The sequence below is a fragment of the Ostrinia nubilalis genome, chromosome 2 (assembly GCF_963855985.1).
Source record: "Ostrinia nubilalis chromosome 2, ilOstNubi1.1, whole genome shotgun sequence".
Lineage (NCBI taxonomy): Eukaryota > Metazoa > Arthropoda > Insecta > Lepidoptera > Crambidae > Ostrinia > Ostrinia nubilalis.
Genome location: NC_087089.1, coordinates 1,131,820 through 1,156,119, shown reverse-complemented (window position 1 = coordinate 1,156,119; position 24,300 = coordinate 1,131,820). Strand labels below are relative to the sequence as shown.

The 24,300-nt window shown below is 37.9% G+C and overlaps 1 long non-coding RNA gene across 1 annotated transcript; it reads right to left on the bottom strand.

Annotated features, from left to right (window-relative positions):
* Window positions 1-369: 369 nt before the first annotated feature.
* Window positions 370-5,036, bottom strand: LOC135079521 (uncharacterized). Its single transcript, XR_010258814.1, has 2 exons — window positions 4,583-5,036; window positions 370-983 (listed from the first exon to the last, which is right to left on the bottom strand). It is a non-coding gene; the product is annotated as an uncharacterized LOC135079521 (long non-coding RNA).
* Between the last annotated feature and the right edge of the window lie 19,264 nt (window positions 5,037-24,300).

Genomic DNA, 24,300 nt, shown 5'->3' with positions numbered 1-24,300 from the left:
AAACAGTTATTATGTGTAGAATAAAACACAGCGTTCTGTTGAGAGAGCTGTCTATGATCTTTGCCTTATTTTAGTCTATGGTATAAGAAAACTTACCAATTGTCTCTGCTTTATCATCTAGTTTACCTTCTTCATACACCAGCTGGCACCACTTTCTATGGAAATTGGTGATCTGTCAACTTGACATTTCATAGTCGTCCAACACCAGCAAGCACTTGCTGGAACGCTGTGTTTTATTCTACACATAATAACTGTTTTGTTGTAATGCAAAACAGTTCTATTATGTGCCTTAATAAAACACAGCGTTCTGTTGAGACCTGTTTGTTATCTGCTGGTGTCAAGCACAAACGCTATGTGATATAAAATGTATTAAGAATGAAAGAATATAAAGAAGTTTAATATCACAATACAAAATAATACATTAAACAACTTATTGTACTCTCTGAGAAGCAGACGAACCAATAAGAAACTTATTAAACAAAAAACCAGTCTTTAGGATAAATAACTCAAATTATTTAGGACATCTCCTTGAGATCAACATTATGTCATTAACTTCTTATCAACCAATAAAATCATTCTGGTACTTATGGTAGGTTAATAGTAAGATCTCCCCATCTGAAAATATAAATATGTATAAACATAAACATGTTTTCATCTTGAACAATTAAAACATTACTAAAAACTTGTTATGAATAACATAACATTAAACAATTAACTATTAATAACATGCTTGTAAAATTATAAACTCATAAATACAAGATGTTATTGTTCCTTCGTAGGTCTCTGCAGTAATATTTCATAAAGGTATACATACCCCCACCTCCAATTAAATATTGGGGGTCTTATCAACTACTCTCTTGTCCAGCCAGTATCTGGATGTTACTGCAGACCAAACACTTCATGGAGAAGCAAATATTCACTGCACTTCTTGGAGAAGTAATTATTCACTAAAAATGATCTTAATCCAATTTGTAATATTTGACCTGGAAAACAGGCGTTATCATATTGTTTATGGAAATAAACAAATTTCACACATAACTCTGGGGTCTCCATTAAAATGAAGTCTTTATCAGCTCACTAATATGAAACTACAGGACATAATTATGCGTTCATCTGGGTGCTTAGCAGTCAGAGACAGTCTGTAGGTGGTTGAATCAGATTCAGATCCAAATATCAGCCAAAATGCTGACGTCATGTCTATAGCGGGGAGGTTCTGGGCCCCCCCCGAAAAACAACCCTAGATACGCCAATGTCACAATGTGATCATATTCTGATACTTCAAAAAAGTAATCCTGTAATGTGTCCAAAGGAATGAGATCATGGATTCTTCGATCTGAAGCAAGAAGAAGAATGAAAGCTGTTTATCAAGTAAAATTCAATGCTAGAAGAAAGTCCAGCAGCCGGCAACCAGTCAAATTAATTCCAGTAATTTAATATTAAAGACCGGTGATCTCGGTGTACTTGGCCTTGCAATTGAAATGGCCTTAAGGAACTGATGTACAAAAAGGTAAAGGTAGATACAACTGACCTAAGTATCAGTTTTGTACTGCAAGTTTTTGCTGTAAAAAACAGCTTGGCTAACAGCAGCGCTATCTACAGTAACGGCGTAAAACATCTTTCATCTTCGAATCGGTAACCCAAAAATCCTGGGGGGCACCAGACCAGACCATTCTGGGGTGCCATAGCCCCCGGGGGGGCGGATATATATGGGGGGTACGGACCGCCCCGCGTGCCAAGCCATGCTACGCCGCCACTGGCTACCACATCACTACCAATTGGTAACTTGTGGTCAATGCTGTGAGATTGACCCACATAATGCATCTTATGATTGCTCCTTCCACCACCAATTTTAAATTTTGGAGAGATAACTTATCTACTTGTTGTAGACTAGGGTCTCTAACAGATCCTTTATTAGCACTGGGGCCGATGTTATTAGAATGTATGTTCCGTCTGCCATTCAAGTATGGTAACGTCTGTAGCTGGGAGGTGAAAACACTCATCCAGCTGATAATCCCAGAGACGGCTGAAGGGCGTCATAAAGAATCAGAGTTCTGATCTATTTGCCTTAATGTGGTACAAAAGATGGATAATACTATTTATTAGCTAATTTTCAATTAAAATTTTACTTGTTTATTTAAGGAACACAAACAGTATAATTTTATTTAATATTTAACATCCATCTTTTGAGTCCAGTGTAACATAGTTAATACTACTGCCGTGGCCCTGGAAGCCAATAAGTTTATTTTGGGACACCCCTACATAATGAATATAGCCTCTGTGGCCGGGGGTACTAATGGATTCTAACTGGAATCAAACAAGTCTCTGTCTGCGACTCCCCATACACTGAGTATGGCCTCCGCGGCCTGGGGTACTAATAGATTCCACCTGGGTACTACTCGACCCTTTGATGTTACAGGTGGTCTGGGATACCGTGCCTATGGCCCGGTCTGCAATCCCATCTCCTGGTAGATAACAAGCCGACAGCGTCATGTCGAGCTGTTCGGTCAAGTTCATGAGCTTGGTGGTCAATTTGAGGAGGGCCCGTGATCGAGTACCTCCTTCGTTTCTGACTGTGTCTGTGTCAGAATGTGACCTTCAGGAGCTTGGTGGTCAATTTGAGGAGGGCCCGTGATCGAGTACCTCCTTCGTTTCTGACTGTGTCTGTGTCAGAATGTGACCTTCAGGAGCTTGGTGGTTAATTTGAGGAGGGCCCGTGATCGAGTACCTCCTTGTATCAGGATGTGAACTTCATTCAATCGATCCTTATGACTTAATGCTACATCTCCATCGCATTGGAGTGTCATCATCACTAGTAAAAATATATATGTATTTTTCAAAAGTAAATGCCAACATTACATTTTAGGTGTGCGTTGTAACACTGACCTGTAAAATTTTTGTAAAGTACTGTCTATTTTCCTTCTCTGACCTTTAATCTACTGTTATAATAATATTTTCGAAAAAAAAAAAAAAAATAATTAGCAACCCTAGTTGAACGCCCCACTACGCATCCGCTGCGTCTGTGGACTTGGAAGTCTGTGACTTCTTTTCGCCGCAACGGCTTTGAACTAAAGTCTATGGCGTCTATACCTCTTAAAATCCTCTCAGAAACAGCTGCATACTATTGTGTATTTAGTTGACATTGACAGTTTATAATATTGTAACTAATATTGTGGGTATACAAATAATAAATCAGTTATGCTTTGACTTGAGTTGATGTTGTATCTTTTACATACCATACCTATTGCTTGAAGAGAGACGTCCTCCGGGGACAGTCAATGTTGCAGTTGGCAAATGTATAAATAATTTTTTTTTTTTTTTTAAATAAAGTCCCAAGTTTTTGAGCTTGTCTTAGTGCACAAATAAGATCCCAGTCCTTTAAGATATTTAGAGACAATATTCTGCCATGATGTTTCTGAGAGTATTCCAGGCTTGGGAATTTAGGATATTTGTGTTGGCTCTATTTACTTGCGATTGACATGCAAAAAAATAAGGTTTCTGAAAGTCTCAGTGTGTATGAGACATGAGCGATTAAGACAGATCTGTTCTGATGACCCAATAGAATAAATTATATTTTAAGTATATTATTACTCAAATGCCACTGGCACGAGGAGTTTCCGCAACTCCACTTGACACCGCTGAGAAAAATCTGCAGTGCCGAAGACAAAATAAATGGCAGGGCTTCAGTTGTAAGATTCCTTGGAGGAAACGCCTGTGAGTCTCTGCTCTGGCAGATGAAAGTAAGTGTTCTGAGAGTTGACCTTCCTAACCGGTCGTGCATTGTGATCCTGAAGAAGATCTACATACTATTTCAGAAACTAGATAAAAATGTCTTATCGCAACATGAGCATAAAGCCCATCTTTGAAAAGAAACATTGTTTCTATTAACTTCTTATCTTGAATACTTTTGAGAATTTTTAAGTAGGTATACTCGCATATTGTTTAATTTAAATATGATAGGGTGTTCAACCAGATCTGTGACCCACCCATGACTAGGTTGGGGGAGCCTTTTGTAATGTTGTACGAAGGTTAATATTAGCAATTACCTTAAACAGTGCTCGCGTTCATTAAAAAGATTCCGCTCTTTTTTCCACAAAGAATTGCATTGTGGTTTCAGGGTTCTTGGATTATCAAACCAGAACCAAACATTACAAAATAAAATTTTTGAAATAAATGATTAACATCTAAATTTAAGAGGCCTTTTAAGCCCAATCAAAAATAATTTTACTTATTTATGAATAGAATGATAGTAACAATTGCACCATTCAAACAGAATGTTCAACTAGCTGCCTTTAACCCGCTATAAGGTAGCCAGATTGCTGCAATTTATCTCATTAATAATTCGCTCAGTCAGCAGGAAAAGGAAAAGTAATATTCTATCTTCCTTATGATTGATCTTAACTTCACTTTACGATAACGAAGTAACTGAAATCGTTCTTTAGAGGAACTGAATACTACTTTGCAAGCTATTACCATCTAGTAGGCTTGATGTAGAAGGTAAGTGGTGCGCAACAAAGTTGGAAATAACATTCATCTGAGTCGTCAAGTTTCGACCGAGTGTCTTACGAGTGGGGTTAACACTTACATGGCCTCCGTCGCCTATTTGGAGGTGGTGAAGCAAACATTTCCATTTCCGAGGATGATGAGGATGAATCTGAAAAAGACGACTCGGATTTCGAGCTTTTCCTTCATCCGGGCCGACAGAAGTCAACCTTTCACCGTCACCACTCTTTACCCTTACACTCTGCTTCACTTATATTTCCTATTTGCACATTTTAACTGTGTTTTATTCTTATTTTATACTTATAAATAAGAGAGAAAACATTTTTGCTGTGTAGGCGGCAAAAATCACAAACGCTATGAAATGTCAAGTTGACAGATCACCAATTTCCATAGAAAGTGGTGCCAGCTGGTGTATGAAGAAGGTAAACTAGATGATAAAGCAGAGACAATTGGTAAGTTTTCTTATACCATAGACTAAAATAAGGCAAAGATCATAGACAGCTCTCTCAACAGAACGCTGTGTTTTATTAAGGCACATAATACCTTGGTTTCTAGGGATGGGGACACTCCACGCATGCGTAAACTCGTCTGCGTCTAGAACTCTAGACCGAGTAACGCTCCAATCTGGCGTCCTTAGCAACGGCTACTTTCCGATGCCTTATGCGCTCCTGGTACCCAACTTAACAAAGCGACGTTCCTCGCGTTCCCGCGACATCAGCGACGAGTTCGTTTCGTTTCGTAGACAGGGAGCGAGCGGGAACCATAGAGGGCAGTACAACGACGTCACTAGAGACAACGCGGATAAAAAACCGTCACAGTTTTAAAAGGGGTAAATGTAAATGTTGGTTTTCTTGCAATGGATTCAATAGACCGATCATCTAATACGAGGAAGTATATCAATCTCTTTGAAGTTGAAACATCAAAATAGCAGAGGTAGGTATTTTTAAAGAGTTGAAGAGAAAGTCAAAAAAGTGGTGTCATCGTCGTTTTAGCCACAGGACTTCCACCACAATCTAGATAATTATTTGTTTTTAGATAAGTGAATAGTTTTTTTTTATGAGTCCTCCCACACAGAAAGATTGGCTGAGTTGCACCATCTTATTTTAACCGTGACTTTATCTATAACCGGTGCTTTTTGTGTGGAGTTTGACAGATTTTTGACGTTTGTCAAAATTAAAACAAGATGGTGCAACCCAGCCTAAGTTTAAATTAATAAACATAGAAAAAGGCGTTACCAAAGTTACTCAAATACTAGCTCCAATCAAGTCGATTTCCAATAATAACACGGTCAAGTACCAGGAGGGCAGGAGAGCACAGAGGCTTACTACGTCCTGATCCTGCGGGAATCTATCAATGGGCGACGGCTTCCGCACATGCGCGTATCATTGATGCCGGCGATTGAGTGCATTGTCTACTGTTTGGAGCTCGCAGCTTCGTTACAATACGTCGCGTAAGTTAATTAATATTGTTATTAAAAATCGATTTAATGAGGTAAAATTCATCTGAGTTGTTAAACGTCATCACAATAACTCTTATTTACCAGAAATTCATAAAATCTATAGATAAAAATTCTCGAAGGTAATTATTTATTATACACTGTTTTATTATGAAGGACAACCAAAGAAACATTAACCAGTGGGGTAAAGAGACATTTATTTTGATGCCAACGTAACCTTCTCCAACTGTCTATAACTATACAAATCAATTTTGACTAGATCAGTACAAAAGAGTGAGCGGTGAGGAAGACGGTGAGCGGAAGTTTCATCGTGCGGTCCACACAGCTTATGACCGCAGTCTGTGGAGGAACAACTATGTGGACGCGACTTCATCAGTGAGGGACCGAGGAAGAAGAAGAAAGATCAGTACAAGTCACTATATTGAGATGAACACATAAAACATTTCTTACGCACTTTATGTTAAAGTTAATTTTTAACATCGTCACAATTCTTATTCATATGTTAATGAAATAATTTTAATTAAAAGTTACTAACATTTTTTAAAACTGAGCTGAACCAGCAGCTAAACGCTAAAACAGGGACATTTTAATCTCAGGCTATAAAGTCGCTTTCCCCGCATCACGTTTTGTACCCCGACAAACTACCAGGAGCGCATAAAACGCAGGAGATGACTCTATAATTAATAGCCGGTATCGAATAATTCTCACCCCTTGAAAAGCATGAAACAGATATATGATTATTTACGTCCAGATGAAGAGGACAGGTATACACAAATCATATTCGCCCATCAACAGTTTGATGGGGTGATATTGATAGAGAGCAAATAGCACGATCCTAGGTATCAGAAGAGTCTAGATAGATGTAACACACACAAGATGTGATCTATAAGTATTTAAGCTCTACATGAGAATGTGTGTGTAAATTGAGGCAAACCTCAATGTCCACATAAATCTTACGGCTATTCGAATTATGTTGAGAATAATAATGAGTTAACTTTTCTCTGATTAATAGAATCTGTTTGACGTTACGACAAACGAGTATTTTCTATGCTAATTGGTCAAAACTAAAAGTAAACTAAAAGATAAATCTTCCTTTTTCTACTCTCTAGGCTTAGAATAATAACATTTCATTTCTCTAGCAATATAATGTTTATCGCTAGAATATATTATTAAAGTGGATGATGAGGTCTACTGCATGACCCACTGCGAGTACCAGGACGGCAGCAGAGTGCAATCGGGTCCTCTACTTTAAGAGGCATTGCGAAATATGCAGATCTCTTTCATGACCCTGCAATCAAAGCGTATCAAAAGGAGACAACGTCCGCGCCTCACACTCGCAGAGACTGATGCACCAACCTCCCCATTCCAGATACGTCCATTGCGTTCCCATCCCACTGTTTTTAAACTATACCTCCTCATGACTCATGACAGCCTGGTACATTGTTTTGGGAAAAAACGTGACGTAATCGCAATGAATATTCACTACATGACGTAATCGCAATGAATATTAACTGCTAATTATACACGTAACTTTCACTGTTTGAGTTGGATCCTTTGCGCGTTTTCGATGTTCGTTGTCGATATTGACAGGGCTATTGGCAATTGACACTTTTTTGAATTTTTGTTGAAATATTCAAATTATCTGAAAGCTGTCAATTGATGGAAAAAATTCGTAACTATAGTATTAGTAGAAGTACGTCCAAGTTCTTTACAACTAAAACTTGCTGTGAAAAAATAATGTAATAATAAATTGTTTGTAGAAAAATAAAAAAGCAAACAAGCTACCTTGTTTAGATTAGCAAAAGTCGACTGTCCTACAATGTAGCGGGTAAAATCAGACTAGTCAACAGATTGGGATTTTAGAATTACGAGGTATCAATAATAATTATTTACACGCCTTTGACTACCGTTGGTTCGATAAAGACTCGGAAGTTCTACAAAAGAAATATAATATTTAAAAAAACAACCACGGCTGCGAGAAATTAGAATGCTACAATAAGAAATTGTATTACCTGTAGGTGATTAAGACTGCTGTAGCAGTCTTTCCCAAAGTGGGCGATAACGCCCCCTTGTGGGCGCTGCAGGCTTAAAGGGGGGCGGTAAAAGACCCAAAAAAAATCGGGACGTTGTGTAGAGGCTTGGGAAGCGTCATCTACTAGGAGGACTTTTAGACATCGACTGAGCTCGACTCTTGACTACAAAAATGGGGGGCGCTAAAAATAATTTATTCTCAAAGTGGGCAGCAGACTAAATAAGTTTGGGAACCACTGACCTACAGGGATTATTGGGACAGGTCAGGGATTAACCAAGGTCAGGGAGGGATTGGGGCACCAAAGGAGGTTAGAAGTCAAGTCTCCCCTATCCGGGTACTAGGCCGCCAGATTTCTATAGAAGGCTGACGGAACCTTCCCTTCACAAAGTGAAAGTGCATTGATTTCTCATATATTCTGCCTCTTTCTTCGCTGCATTGTAGGATGAGAAATGAGCGGGATAGCCATGTGCAGAATAATTTAGTCCTGATTATTGTCTACGTACATCCTAATACTTTCTGTAGCTCTAGTAAACGAGCATGGGAAGAATGAGATGGCAATAGTCGTTTACCATTCCTTACGTAAAAAACTTTCTCATCTAATTTTCTATCAATCCCCAAGCGGTCGCATTAGTGAACACATAACAATCTCGATTCGCAGGGCTGATAATATTCAACGTAAGTTTTAAGAGTAAAAAAACTATACACAATTTAAAGTTTAAAAACAAATACTATCAGCAATAATAAATTAACGTTACAATGTTCAAACTCTCTCAACTAATAAAAAATATTAAATGTGGTGGTACCTATCGTAAAAGAAGCATTATTGCCACGTGCAATCTATGCTTACAGCTATCAATATCAAGAGATTTGTTTTAAATTATTTTAAGAAGTATTGTGAATTACAAAGGTTTCTTTCACAACCATAAATCAAAGCGTGATGGAAAGGAGACAGCGTGCGCTCACACACTCACACATAGGTGCACTAACTTTCCCTTTCGAGCTTTCATCCCCTGCGTTCCCATCCCACCGGGTTAAAACGATACCTCTTCTAGACTCATGACAGCCTGGTACTTTGTTTTGGAAAAAAACGTGACGCAATCCCAATGTCCATTCAATACCATTCATTTTTAGGTACATTTTTCAATCGTTTCCTTTTTTACTGTTTGAATTTGATGCTTTGGCATATTTTTTATTAAAAGTCAGTGTTCTGTTAAAAGTTATCAGTTGATTGAAAAATAATAATTTAACTCTAGGTGTTGTGATGTTCCTTATTATCACTGTAAATTATGATAATTATTGTGTGAAATAAAAAACAATTGACGACTATCATAGTAACTTAAATTAAGTGCATTAACAAATTATTCTCCGTTATTTTTTTTATTTTTTTATTTTATTACAACCATCGATTCTGTTCATGAAAAATCAGTTTTGTTATTTTTAATACACTGAAAAAATATGCATAGCAGTTATGACAGTTGTGAGCCCAAGCGAGCTGGGTTGCGAGTGGAGTAAAGTTTTTTTCCAAAACAATGTACCAGGCTGACACGAGGTAACAGGAGGTGGATGAAAGAGAGAAAACCGTGATGCCCCTAATGAAAATGAAAGCTTGTCCATTGATTTCTGCAACTGAACGTAGTTGCATCGTGTTGTCTCCTCTGTAGCTGCAGTAACAACATGTATATGAAAGAGAACACACCACACACGCTGTATAACACACATTGGTCAAACTGGTGTTTGATTGAAACTTTACTAAAGAAGTTAAGTGATTCTTAGCTCTATTTTTACCAACTTACACCTTTAGCAATTTATGGAAGTGCATACTGCTTGTAACTATTTGGCACATAATACGTTTATTGTTATAAATTAATGCGGATATTTTCTTTCACCTTGTAATGGTTTAAAAAAGTTATTATGTAAGTAAACTGCTAAATTAATATGTCCTATTTGTAACAAATAATGCAAACAAGTTCTTGAGTGGCGACCACGAGCTGGAAGACGTAGCGTGGGCAGGCCTCCCACTAGGTGGACCGACGATCTGGTGAAGGTCGCGGGAGGTACCTGGATCTTGGACGAATAAACCACTGGACACGAAACCTACAAGATTTCTAAGGAAACACGATCAACCACTTTTTGCGGGGGGAGAGGTTTGACAATTGTCAAATAATGACATTTAGTGCTGGGAAAAGATCGTAAATTTTTATCGATAGTTATGTAAATGAATGAGTGAATGAACCTAACGAGATAAATGAATTATGGATTGATTTAATATTGAAAGTTTCTTTAATTGAAAGACTATAATTAATTATTGTATCGTGTTTATTATAGTGCCATTGGTAAATCATAGGTACAAATAATATTACAAATTATTCATATAGGTAGGTAACTAGGTGAAATATTTTTTTGCTGTGTTATCATTATCAAATTCGTAAAGCAATAAACAAGTAATATTCTGTTACGATTGACTGCTAACTAGCTTTTGGTCTCAACAAATGTTATAATCTGTCTCACGTCACGGACAAAAGTTTCATCAATAGCCTATTTCTATACATTTCATAAAACACAATTTGATAACATTATGACAATGTATTGCTTTGTAGCGCTTGCAGTACGGATGCACTATCTGAGATTATTTAATTCTTATCTAATGTTGTTGATATTCTTATGTTTAGGTCATTCGAGAAGACCTCCCAGTACTTATTTCGGTTTTGAAGACGTCGGTATATCCAAACGCGAAATTGCTCTGGAATCAACCAGAGCAATTTCGCGTTTCCACTGTAAGCTGGATATTATCTTTGGTCGAAGATGTGTACACAGGGTACCTATCCTGTTGATGAGGGGTATTTCTTTTAGGGTTTTGTGCAGAATCGCGGAATATCCTGTCTCCTTGTTTTGCTTTCATAGATCGTTTCCTTTAAGTCTTAGAGTGGGTGCTTGTGCTTCCTCCTGAATAATGAGGTCTAAATGTCTGAGATTCAGAAAGAAGTCAAGTGATGCCGATAGAGTGGTTCTCATACAACCCGTGGCCGCTATGTTTGCTAGGCACTATGCATGTTGTCGATATGACTCGCCCAGTTCAATTTGTTGTCAAGGGAGATGCTCAGATATTTCACCTGTGTTGGTTTTGTTTTGAAAAGTTCAGTGGCCTAATTCATGTATCTTGACAGTCAAGATCTCTCTGATGTTCAGAAGTCGTCCCATTGAAAAACAGTTGATGACAGGATGGACCAAATCAAGTTCCAACCACCCCGGTATTTCACTAAACGTGAGGGGATGACACAGATCTAAAAAGGTTCCACCTCGGTATTGCATACCGAAAATAAAACCTGTTAATAAAATAAAAAATTATAATAATATGTAATCGTAGTCATTTGGCGTATTTTTGTGATGATATTATTAATATTTAGATGCAATGAAAAGTTTAAATTGTATGTTCCATCTGTGTGGATCTCATCATCTTTTGTTTCATGTGACTAAAATAAAGCCAAAAAATCAATCAACATCAAAAATATTTTATTCAAAGGACATTGGGAACTTTAATATGAGAAAATGCCCCACGGCGGACAAAGATGAAACGTATTTTATTTCAATGCTTTATACTTGTAGGTATATTCACTTAAAGCGCTATGTTGTGAGATATGGGAATTCTGAGATATGACGAGTCTAAGTTGAAAATATATTTGTCTAAAATGATTTGATATTTTTACATGTTATGTTGTTTGGCATTGCAGAGTAACCAATAAAAGTAAATAAAATAATATAAATAAATAAAAAATATAAATAAAATAATATAAATAAATAAAAAATATAAATAAAATAATATAAATAAATAAAATATTATAAATACTTAAATTAATATTAGACAACATCTCATATATTACTCCAACCCAAAATAAGTAGCTAAGGCATTTGTGTTATGGAAATCGGGAACGACGAACCACAACACACCCAAACCAGAGACAATGTGAAAAGATCGTTTTCTATATTGTCCCGGCCGGGAATCGAACCCGGGAACTCAGGATTGGCCCGGCACACCTTGAAAACCGGTGTGTGCGCCTCTCCGCCACGGAGGTCGTCAAAAATGTTACCTAAATGTAAAATAAAATAAAATATTAAAACTTCATTTTCTCAATATTCCCATATAAGAGAGAAAAAAAAATGCACGGACATTCATTGGATATTAGTATGTATCATCTGTGATAGGTTTCATTTGTGTCCGCTACTTTTCGAAAAGTGGGGCAAAAAGTTCCCAATGTCATTTGACCAGTATTTTGATGTACAACATATTTCAAAAAAGGTGTAATTATTACTTACATTTACTGGTGTGCTTGTTTTGTATGTTCCATCTATGTCGATCTCATCATCTTTTGTTTCATGTGACTAAAATTATCAAAACAAAAAATCTATCAAAATCATAAATATTTTATTCAAAGAAGAACGGTCATCTGTGACCCAGGCCCGACAGAAACGAGACATACATCAGTTTTTTTGTCATTTCTTAATTAGTTAAATTATATATTTTTTATATTCGAAATCTATGTATAACACCAAAATATTACCCTTTGTTTTTGTTCAGGCGTTATACAAAAACTAATACAAAATGCCTATTTATCACCAAAATTGGTAAATGTATGTACCTAAATGTCTATTACAGCTGCTATGGAATGTATCTAGGTGACCTGGAGATACAGCCGGATTATACAGGGTGGAAACGAGAAGTTACAAAATCCAAAAATTCAATGTTACCAGCTTCCATAATCTGTATCCTATTATTGGTACCATTTGAAAGAGCTCGTGAAGCACTTTCAGAATCAGTAACTAGTTTTTCGATATCTTGTATAGTTTAGAAATAATCGAGTGAGATCACTTATCGTTCCATATGTATAACCATCCTGTATAATCCGGCTGTATCTCCAGGTCACCTAGATACATTCCATAGCAGCTGTCAAAGGCATTTAGGTACATACATTTACCAATTTTGGTGATAAATAGACATTTTGTATTAGTTTTTGTATAACGCCTGAACAAAAACAAAGGGTAATATTTTGGTGTTATACATAGATTTCGAATATAAAAAATATATAATTTAACTAATTAAGACATGACAAAAAAACTGAGGTATGTCTCGTTTCTGTCGGGTCTGGGTTTTTTTTGTATGGGGCGTGACCGTTCTTCTTTGACCAGTGTTTTGGCACTTATGAATGTCAAAGATAACTTAAAAAAAAAACCAACCAAGTGCGTGTCGGGCGGGGGCCACGCGTAATGTAGGGTTCCGTAGTTGTTGTCCGTCGTTAACACAATATATTTTAGAAGCAAGCAATTACTTCATCTAAAGTAACTTTTTGTATTTTCTTCTAAGGAATTTTTATTAGTTAAGTATAATACATGAGTCAAATGACTATTACTCCTAAACTAACTGATGTATCTTAACCGTTATAGTTTTCCTTGAAAGTTCATAAAATAAATTATTATTATGAATTTTCCCAGATTTTTCAAGCTAACGGTTTAGTTTTTAGAGGGGACTCGAAAAAAAATTGGCACTAAACTTTAATAAATTGCAAACAGATCTCTAAATGGGAAAATAGCCTTAGAAACCCCTAAGCAATTTTAAAAGACTTGTCCAACGATATCCCACACGATGAGGTAGAAGATAAAAAAAAAACACCCCCACTTTACATGTACCTACCCCTAGATGTAAAGCAACTAGCTACCGTAATTTTTTTTTTTTTTCAAAATTTTATCTTACTATTTTATCGGCGTGATTAATATACATACCTCCACAAAATTACAGCTCTCTAGTGCCAATAGTTTCCAAGCAAAACCTCGGACAGACAGACATAGCAAAACTATAAGGGTTCCTTGTCAGGACTACGGAACCCTAAAAAAGGTAGCCCTTTAGGGCACTTTATATGTCTCGTTATCTTTTGAGCAATACCAGTTACACAATTTGAACCATAAATGTTTTGTGTCTACTGATATTTTGGTGAATTAGTTGACTTTTAAGATAAAATATCTAATAAAATTTGATAATGATTGTACTTACAAATTTAGGAAAATTCAATGTAGGTATAGAATCTTTGTGCAGTTTTCTCTGTTTCGTAGAATTGGCATTGTAGCATTCTTCCGCAAAATGAATGCTACAAATGCAGTAGTTTTTAGTTGAAATCCACGTATTTTGTCTTCTGACTGCCTCTATCCACTTTCTCCTTCTATTTGGATCCACTGGAAATCTAAAATTAATTTGAATAATTTCAGTTTCAGTTTGTTTGGTATATCGATAAACTTATCGACATTTTTCAAGCCCTTTACGTCATAAAAAATGAGATGTGAATGAATGAATGAAACCTATAATCCAACCAAATTAAAATGCTACATGTTTTAAGCATTTACATGTACAATGAGTACTTTTTAAAATGACGTAATCATATTTTGTTTACATATCAAATTTTATTTATTTTACGAAAAAATAGCTACTATAATAGATTTAAAATGTACTTACGCGTGATAAAAAACATTTCTTGTGTGACCGGAATAATTTTTGCAATAAAGTACGGCGCATTTACCCATTTTTCGTGATATTCTTACTCTTCGAGAGCTCGCGTCATACTGACAAAGTGACAACCTGACAACATTTACCATGGCTAATTTAGCCTTGGTAAGTGCTAGCGGGGTAAAGACGAAAACGTCACTCGTTACGCGTCCAGTGGTTTATTCGTCCAAGACCTGGATGCAAGCGGCGCAGGACCGGTCTTTGTGGAAATCCTTGGGGGAGGCCTTTGTCCAGCAGTGGACGTCTTTCGGCTGAAACGAACGAACGAACGAACGAATGCAAACAAAATACAACTAACGATAGCTCAAACCAGCGACATCTAGTGTCATTTTTCCGCCGCATATTTCGTAGCGCCCACTCGCTACGAGCTACGCGCTACGAAGCTACGAACCTCAGCTACGAAACAAGTAGTAAGTGCGCCATCTTGTAGCAGCGTTAGACATTACAATTCATAACCCTGGAGCTATGCAAAAGGCGAATTACGCGCTACGAAGCTACGAACCACATCTACGACGCACGTAGTGCGTACGCCATCTAGCATCAATATTGGATATTACATCCGTAACCCTGGAGCTATGTAAAAGGAGAATTACGCGCTACGAAGCTACGAACCACGGCTACGACACACGTATAAGTATGTACGCCATTCGCCATCTAGTAACACCACTGAAAATTACATCCGTATCCCTGAAGCTATGCAAAAGGCGAATACGCGCTACGAAGCTACGAACCTACGAACCACAGCTTCGACACACGCGGTTAATACGCCATTTTGTAACAATATTGGATATTACATCCGTAACCCTGGAGCTATGCAAAAGGAAAATTACGCGCTACGAACCTACGAACCACAGCTACAACACACGCAGTAGGTACACCATCTAGTAACAATATTGGACATTAATCTGTTATCCTTGAGCTATACAAAAGGACATGGGGTTACTGGTTGGATTCTTGTGAGTTGATCCCCAAAATGCTTGTCACTAGATGGAGCGAGTAACATAATTTACAGAAATAGGAATGGTCTTTATAGCAAGCTAACTTTTTCCCGCGGCTTCGCTCGCGTGAATTTCGGCCTTGCACACAAGAAACACTTTATTGGGACCGAATTTTCTAAAATCTATACTTATAATAAATCTGTAGAGAGGTCAATTCTGTACATGAAATATATTTTCAAAATAACTATCAGGGGGTGATTAGTGATCGATACTGATGCCAAAAATGCAATCAGTAAAATTTTTGTCTGTCTGTCTGTCTGTATGTTCCTTATAGAAACAAAAACTACTAGACAGATTTTAACGAAACTTGGTACAATTATTCTTCGTACTCCTGGGCAGGTTATAGTATACTTAGGAATTCCCACGGGAACTGGAATTAGCGGGAAAATCCTTTTGTATGAAAAATCTAAACCGCTTAAGTTAGACGCTTGAAATTTGGCATGCAGGTATCTTAGTAAACTTAAAGCTTAGTTACAACAGGATATTGCAAAATTCCCACGTGAACGGGAGTTAGCGGGAAAATCCTTTTGTATAAAAAATCTAAACCGCTTAAGTTAGACGCTTGAAATTTGGCATGCAGGTATCTTATTAAACTTAAAGCTTATTTACAACAGGATATTGCAAAATTCCCTCGGGAACGGGAGTTAGCGGGAAAAAACCTTTGTATGAAAAAATCTAAACCGCGTAAGATAGATGAAGGGGGTAAAACCGGATCCACGCGTACGAAGTCGCGGGCGGCCGCTAGTTTGGAATAAAAGTATCCTGTGTTGTTCTCTGGGTATCAAACTATATATCTCTATCTCTCAAACTTTTTTAGCGTGTTAAGCGTGAAAAGTAACAGACAAACCGAGTCATTTTAAAAATTCATACCTATTCGAGTACAGTGCAGCAATAGCGTAGCCGTAGCAGTTATTTATCAATAAAGTAGCGCGTTTACTACACGCTCCACAGAGTATGCAAAAACAATTGCATTTTAATTAATTAAATCTGCACCAGTTCGCAAGATAACATCGACCAATGTGAACTTACACGAATAAAATGGTAATTCTCCCATGCAAAATATTACTCTCAATATTAGTTATCAAAATTAATGCCGAAGACGTGGTCAGCGATGAAAAAGAAGAACGAAATGGTAACAAAGAAAAAAATACTTATAACGCAGCAGAAAGAAGATTCTTCGATAACCTAGACGACGGCACCTGGCATATATCTCACTTGAAAGACACAGATTTCAGTGATAATGCTAGGAAAACTAACTGTAAAGAAGACACGTTTGAAGAAAAGGTGAAGAAATATAGAAAGTCCTTGCAAAATGATGGAGCATTGGTGGAGTATGTGTCTGCTGACGCGCTACCCTTCGACGAGAAAGACTTGATTGACGTCTGCCAGGCTCCCGAGAAAAAAGACGTGTTCAAAATAGCCGTTCCGAGAAAAAAGTCTAAAGCTGACATTTCTCAACAAGCACTTAACAAAAGTGAATCGCTAAAAGCGGAAAGTGAAAAAACTAAAGATATCAAAGATGAGTCAGAAAAAATAAACTTGGCAACAACGACTGCAGAGAAGGTAATGCCAAAACCTGATAAGCCCCCGAGTGTTCGCAGAAGCGAGTACCAGTTCAGCTCGGTGGAATACTATGACGAGGTGATTGACTTCGACCCCGCATCCATCTGTCCAGACGCGGTAGAAGAGATTGTCCTGAACATCGAACACATAAGATCGTACGATGTGCAATGCGAACAGATACTGGAGTGGAGGAGTCTTGAATAATAAAGCTTAGTTGTATATTTTATTTTAATTAAGAAAGATTTTTTTACGTTAAAAAAAGCTGCAAACGTCGTGTTAAGCCGAACTCTACGTTTAGTGCAATTTACTGTGCAGGATTACATACATTCGCAAGAAATGTTAGATACTTAGCTAGGCTGACGAAGTCTAACATTAAGATGTGACACCAGGAGACTTTAATTTGACTGGGGATAAATAATAATGTATGATTGCTCTTTTACATCGTTAAGCACATTATAATATTATGCATGCTGTGGTTATCGTTTGTGTGGGAGCAGTTAGCTAGAGACCTTTGGCTTAATTTTTTAATTGTGTTTAATACTGTATCTCATGTTGATAGCCCAATAAAATAAATAAAATAAATAAATCATACCACAAACAATTATACGGAGATGGCGTCGGCAAAGTGCAAAATACGCCGCAATTATGTCTTCTGCACAAATATAAGCAATCCATAATGACGAAATTGGCCTTTGGTTACGAAGAATGAACTCGCATTAAACAACAAACACGTTAAATTAAGACTTAACCAAAGCTAACCGTAAACACGCCATTATGCGAGAATAGGTGAAACTGCCTATTACAGAGGGCATCATTGACAGATCGTTATCTCCGCCGCTAACTAATCCATTCAGCCTTGGCCCGACATAACTACCCTTCAAACGCTGGGAAAATACTCCAATTACCCACCACCCCTCCCTCGCACCCGCCCCCCGCTGGGAGATCAAAACAGCCCAATTACCACACAGCACGACCCCCACCCTTTAATAAACCCTCGTTTGCTCAAATCTAAAATAAAGACAGATAAATAATCACAATTTCGAAACGAAAAGCCCTGAAATTAGCATCTTGTTTGAATAAATTGACAGATAATACGACTTTGAGACCCCGCCAAAGTTGCCAGTCTGTTTCGGAGTGGGAAGTTTAAGCGCTGGAGCGCTTCATCCTTTTGGTTGTTTAGATGGTAGTGGAATGATTTGTATTTCGGCAGCGCTGCAGCTGCTGCGAGGCCGTCTGCGATGTTAACAAGTCGTAAGAGATGCAAATTGGCAGCGGTTGGCAGCAGTGATTCGAAATGGCGCGAAGCATTTGCATAATTTGTTTTGAATGGGTATTTTCAAGATTGACAATTGAAAAGCCGCGTTTCATTTCAAAACATTTTATTTCACTTTACTTTTTAATGAAGGGCAAATTTTCCATGATAATTTTCCATAAATTTGTAATAGCTACTGGAATAGACAGAACGATATATTACTTACATAACGGACCAAGAAAACAAAACACAAATAGTTTTCTAACGCTTCTCTTTAATGATTACATTTTTGTAATGTAGAGGCAATGATGAATATTAGTTACAAGTAAGTATTGACTTAGTCCGTAAACATGCTAATGTATGTACAAATTCACATCAACAACTTACAGCTAAAAAGGTACTTTATTGCACGATAAAACTTGACTTTCTACATCTCTACATCTTAACTGTACGATATACATAGATACAAATAAATTAATGCTATCTACAATCCAAACTAATTACAAATTACAATCCATCTATAATTACTACTAAAAAGGGGGTCTAGTTAGTTAACCACCACCAATAAGTTAATGATTGTTTACCTTGCCTTATAATTCTTAGGAATGACACATTAATTACCACCACCACCCTCAATCTACGATTCTAATCGAACAGTGAAATATTCATTTTAAATAAAGTCGGTTAAAATAAAGTAAAACTGAAATAAATTATTTTAAAGTTGAATTTTCAGTTAAGATTTTTTAGCGTCATCACATGAGTAGGTATATTAAAAAATTTCTTTACTCATGTGACTTCATTCAAAAAGCCTAACAAATGAGTAAGCATTTTAATGACAGTCGTTTGGCCTAGTCACGGCCTAGTGGTTCGTTTACTAGATTAATTACTAAGCCAGAGGTCACGGGTTCGATCCCCATACGACACATGATTATTATGAACATTATCTGTTTTATGGCAGACTCATGGAGGAATGGAATTATTGTGTTTTCAATGTTTTATACTTAATGTGGTTACCTATGTTATTTACAAAAAAGTTGTCTGTCTTTGTCTGTCGTTGTCAGTTTTACAGTCACGAGCACAATTTCACACAGTAAATGGTTTCAAGTCCACTTCAAATTATGTATTAGAATGTGTGTATCTAGTAGGTATGTATGAAGGCTGTTTTCAGGGCACATAATGCACATGCAAAATATAGATTGCCCAGTCTTGAAAATGAAACGTAGGTATTACATTTTTGCTCTTAACTTGACTTAATACTATACACGCTTTGCTTTGGACTAGACGGTGCTGCATAAAGCTTCAACCACACCAACGCGTGCAGATCTTAGGCCAATGACAGGTCGTGTGGACTGTCATGGGTCGCGCGACCTGTCATTGGCCTAAGATGGCGCCGACGATGGCGATCTGCACGCGTTGGTGTGGTTGAAGCTTAAAGAATCAAAGGATTTTAAAATAAAGTTTTCTCTCACAGATGGCAGTGCATGTAGGCGGGGTAGGGCGGCAGCAGCGCGCAGGCGAGCGGCAGCGCGTGCGCCGACAGCTCGCGCTCGCCTGACGCGGCTTGCGCGCGCAGCTGTTCTAGGCGCAGCTGGTTCTGGCGCTTCCATTTAGTCCTGGTTCAAAGTACATTCATGATATTTAGCTTGTAGCTAAAAAAATACACGAATTGGAAGTTCCAATGAATGAAGTTTATACCACGTTGGGTGCCAATGATGAAACTGGCGCCCAACGTGGTGCATTGGCGCCCAACGTGGTGCATTGGCGCCCAACGTGTTGCACTGGCGCCCAACGTGGTGTATTAACACCAAACGTGGTGTATTGACACCAAACGTGGTGCACTGGCGCTCAACATGGTGTTTTGGCGCTCAACGCGGTGTATTGGCACCCAACATGGTACATTGGTGCCCAACGTGGTGCATTAGCTTTGGCATCCAACATGGTATAAATTTTTTTTTTCAATGCTATATTTTGAAAACAATATTTACACTACTTAGAACACATGCTTTTACAACTAAGTTAAACTGATTTTCCGCATGTCGCCCATAAAAATCAAACTACCCACCTCCTATTCTGGTACCAAGTCTTGACTTGCGTCTCGCTGAGGCTGAGCGCGTCAGCCACGTCCCCGCGATCAGCGACGCTCAGGTACTTCTGGCAGCGGAACTTGCGCTCGAGGTAGGCCAGCTGCGCGTGAGTGAACGCTGTGCGCCGGCGCCGCGGCTTGCGCCCTGTGTTTGGGGCTGAAGGGCGGGTGGGAGCTTGTCGGTCTATAACAACGAGGTAAAAATATGGGAGACAATGGTTATTATGACTTTTGCATGAAAAAAGAAACCGTTTCGCTGACCAAGCGACTGTTCTTATCGCTGAACGACGGAAACATTGGGTAAATAAGTGGAAATCAAGTGTATTATGTTGTGAACTAGTGTTTGACATTCAACAGATTATGTCAATCAGTTTACATGACACAAATTCACCGAATGGTGCAATCAAATAAGATAGTCAAAAGGTATAGTAAAAATATTACCAGTAGATTCCTGTGACTCCCTTTGCGAGTTACCAGCAATCACTGACGCAGCAAACCCAGCCAGCAATTGCGACTGGAAAGAGTTCTTCGACAGATCCATAGAGCGATTGTAGATTGTATCAGACAGAGAACCACCCATGCGCCCGAATGCAGATCCAGTTTCATTTGCTCCTTCCTTATTACTGTCTCTATCTCCTCTGTACAGGTGAAAGAGACCATTGTCGTAATATTTCATCCGATCTTCTGTTCGATTCTCAAACTCATTGTCGTCTTCTTTAAAAGGCGAATTGTAATTTGAGTTCTGTATTCTATTGTTTATATTATATTCGATAGGAGACGAACATTCGTTCTCCTCCAACTCTCCCCGTTTCTGGTAAGCATCTGGATTTGTTTCGAATGCTAGAGTCTCCTTCTGCGGGGTGGATGTGTCGCTACAATTGTCCCCAACAGAAATGTCGTCCTCTGCATCAGAAGTTTCAAGGTTTTGGCTCGTCGCCGTAGAATTGCACCTCGTTTGATCTTCCTCGCTGTGAACCGCTCCTAAAAAGAAAACGAAAGTGTGACATCAATCACGGAATCAAACTTGGACATTCCTTTGAGGAAAATAGAGGTTAAAACACTGCCTCTAAGGCTTGACACTTAACTACCACAACGGAAGGCGCACAAAGGCGGGCTCGCATAAAGACTCAGTTTTAAAAAGGAACGGCCATAGACACGAGTTTCTGCTCTAATTAATGCCTCGGGGCGTTCCGTTGCTCTCGAGCAATTGAATACGACGTCTGTGAATGGCGTGTTTTACGCGCGCGGGAAAAATCTTGTTTATGGTGCGTTTGTGTCTTTTAATTTGCGTGAAAATGGTGGAGAGTGGGCACCGGCATTGAGGCCGTGGCTTTTCATGGTTTTCGTGCGGTAAACTTTTGTACGGGCGCGGTAATAGGGGATCGCGATTACTCGTTACGGGTATGAAGTGGTGGTGGGGCGTGCCTCGTTATAATCTCGGTAAACATGGTTTAGCGGACGCCGAGAGGCCTTGAGGTTCACGGGTGAATATTTCCGCCGAAAACATCGTTAGCAAACAACTTGAGAAGTATCTAGAGGGAATGTACCAGCAACAATATTTCGAAAATGATATGCGTTATTTTTTTTTTATTAACTTTTATTTGTTTACATAATTATTATCATCCCTTCGATTTTAACTGTCGATGTCAGTGTGTTGAAAATATTTTATTTGATCACTCTTAATAAATTTACAAACCGTTTGAAAATGGCTGTGCCAGATGCTTTACCTTCGTAGGACACCACCTTACACATCCCATCAAAAACCCACAGGAAATCTGCCAAAATGAAATATGGACCCAGGAGAATTAGGTACCCATTATTTCTTTATTTACTAGCTTTCCGTACGCGGCTTCGCCCGCGTGGAATTTTGTCTGTCACAGAAAAACTTTATTGCGCACGTCCCTTTTTCCAAAACCGGGATAAAAACTATCATAATATGTCCTTTCTCGGGACTCAAACTATCTCTATGCGAAATTTCATAAAAATCGGTTCAGTGGTTTAGGCGTGAAAGCAAGACAGACAGACAGACAAAGTTACTTTCGCATTTATAATATTAGTATAGATTAGTATAGATAAGACGATTAAATTACGAATTAGACCTAGATACGAGAAGAGGGTGTCATATCTTGGAAATGATCATCAGCTGAATTGTGTTCAAAAAGTGCACGAAGCAGCTCTACATAATTTGCGTGGTTTTATGAACTGGCTGATGGCAAAATAGATCAGTATTGATTTGGTTTCGGTTGATTTCTCATACAAATTGGAAAACAACCAAACTATCGTCCGACTAAAAGTCTTTACCTAGTCTGTGAGGAGTCTAAGAAAGTACTCATAGCTCACAGGTAAGTATTTACATGATCGTTAACTAACAATTAATAACCTATCCCAATTAAAGACAATCTCCAACCCTATCAAGGTATCAGCTCACGACTGTAGTGCGCTTCCCGACTTCGACGCGCGTGACGAATTAGCAGTGTCCCGCTGGGCTAGTGATGACACGGGGCAAGCGCCGCTGGGTTATCTTGATACTTGCAGTGTGACAGATTTTATGACATGAGTTCGTGTTTTTAGGCAATTTTAAGATAGAAACATATCGCCAATCCATTTGGAATATTATAAAGTAAAAAAATATATATCATAAAACACTATTAAATACTTAAAGGTTGCCTTAGAATAGACTTATTGTCTTCGTTGAAAATAAATAAAAATCTATTATAAAATAAATGTTAATACTATAAGAAGTTTTGTACGGATAATAAAGGTCAGTTTGTCGCGTCAATGTTTTCAGTAGTTTCAGGAATTGTGTAATAGTTATATTGAAAATATTATGAAAACATATAACAATAATTAATTTGAAAACCTTATTCATTACCTTAACAGACGATAACTAAAAAAAACATCATATTTGTATTTTTAGAGGTGTTCACTTAATTACTTCAACTAATTCATTACAGATGTAAAAGTTCTTATTATTGATATTTGAGAGATGTCAATTTATTTGTCTTTGAGTGTCAATCCACTTTAGTTGCTCTACAATCGTTAGAACAAGTTGTTTGTTAGAATATTGTCGAACAATGATATCGGAGGGCGCGAGTTATTATGCGCGAATTACTCAAACATTGCGGCCTTAAGCGGTGTGTGCGCTAAATTGGGGGGCGGACGCGCTAAAGTGGTCGGATAACAATAACTTCACAATCAATGTTAATAAAAGTTTGAATACATTAAAGAATTCGTCGTTTCATAACAAAGAAACTCTACCTATTATTGGTTAAAAAGTCTATAATTTGCAGGAAGTTTAAAAGCTGTATAGATTCAGAACTTCAGAAATGCGTGGAATTTCTTTGCAAATTGCAACTAGCCAAAACCATTCACTAATGTTGCTTTTAATCGAGAAACAATTGTAACACAGTTTGTCCTACTTATAGCAACTATAGGGGCTCTACATTTCATGCACGAATTTATTTGGGCATTCGCTATGTACACCCATCTGTCATGGTGTCCGCAGGAAAACAGTGACCTTATCGTGTTCTGAGATCTTTACTGAACGTCATATATTGGTTCCTTTGTAATTTATTGTTAACGTTACAAAATAAACGCTTTATCCATCTTGATTTTACTTTCTTTAGCAGTATTCAATTTGGTATTACCCAAAGTACTACAATTTTCTCAGCGGGTGGTGAAGGAGATATAGGTGAGGCTCGCAATCGATGCCGAAATCTGGAGCAAACCTACTTCCTACAATGACAACCAGGCAACTGTTTATATTCGTATGAGTGTGTGCGTTATAGAGTCAATAAATAAAGTATATCTTATTTTATTCAAGTAAAACTTGAATTTTCTGGTCCCACAATATGAAAATCAAATCACAT